The 1,099-nt window shown below is 40.4% G+C and overlaps 1 non-coding gene across 1 annotated transcript; it reads left to right on the forward strand.

Annotated features, from left to right (window-relative positions):
- The first annotated feature begins 475 nt into the window (after positions 1 to 475).
- LOC112731813 (small nucleolar RNA R71) lies at positions 476 to 583 on the forward strand. Its single transcript, XR_003167571.1, has one exon. It is a non-coding gene; the product is annotated as a small nucleolar RNA R71 (small nucleolar RNA).
- Positions 584 to 1,099: the final 516 nt, after the last annotated feature.

The raw sequence follows: 1,099 nt of genomic DNA on the forward strand, positions 1-1,099 counted from the left end.
AAGCCTTGTTGAGGCTTTTGTTGATCCTTCCATGAGAGATTTGGGTGATTTCTCCATGAGGGGTTATAGGTGTTTCCATAAGGTTCACCCATGTAATTTACCTCTGCTATTGCAGGGTTCTCAGGATCATAAGCCTCTTCTTCAGAAGATGCCTCTTGAGTACTGTTGGATGCAGCTTGCATTCCATTCAGACTCTGAAAAATCATATTAACTTGCTGAGTCAATATTTTATTCTGAGCCAATATGGCATTCAGAGTATCAATTTCAAGAACTCCCTTCTTCTGAGGTGTCCATTACTCACAGGATTCCTCTCAGAAGTGTATATGAACTGGTTATTAGCAACTATGTCAATGAGTTCTTGAGCTTCTGCAGGCGTTTTCTTTAGGTGAATGGATCTACCTGCAGAAGTATCCAATGACATCTTAGCTAATTCAGACAGACCATCATAGAATATATCCAGGATGGTCCATTCTGAAAGCATGTCAGAAGGACACTTTTTGGTCAGTTCCTTGTATCTCTCCCAAGCTTCATAGAGGGATTCACCTTCTTTCTGTCTGAAGGTTTGAACATCCACTCTAAGCTTACTCAGCTTTTGAGGAGGAAAGAACTTGGCTAAGAAAGCCTTGACCAGCTTATCCCAAGAGTTCAGGCTATCCTTAGATTGAGAGTCCAACCATATTCTAGCTCTGTCTCTCACAGAAAAAGGGAAAAGAATGAGCCTGTAGACTTCAGGATCTACTCCATTAGTCTTAACAGTATCACAGATCTGCAAGAATTCAGTTAAGAACTGAAAGGGATCTTCAGATGGAAGTCCATGAAACTTGTAATTTTGTTGCATCAGAGAAACTAATTGAGGTTTAAGCTCAAAATTGTTTGCTCCAATGGTAGGGATGGAGATGCTTCCTCCATATAAATTGGAATTAGGTGCAGTATAGTACCAAGCATCCTCCTTGCATTGTTATTATTTTCGGCCATGTTGTCTTCTTTTTCAAAAATTTCTGTCAGATTTTCTCCAGAGAGTTGTGCTTTAGCTTCCCTTAGCTTCCTCTTCAGAGTTCTTTCAGGTTCTGGATCAGCTTCAACAAGAATGTCCTTGTCC

This window comes from Arachis hypogaea, chromosome 12 (assembly GCF_003086295.3).
Source record: "Arachis hypogaea cultivar Tifrunner chromosome 12, arahy.Tifrunner.gnm2.J5K5, whole genome shotgun sequence".
NCBI lineage: Eukaryota > Viridiplantae > Streptophyta > Magnoliopsida > Fabales > Fabaceae > Arachis > Arachis hypogaea.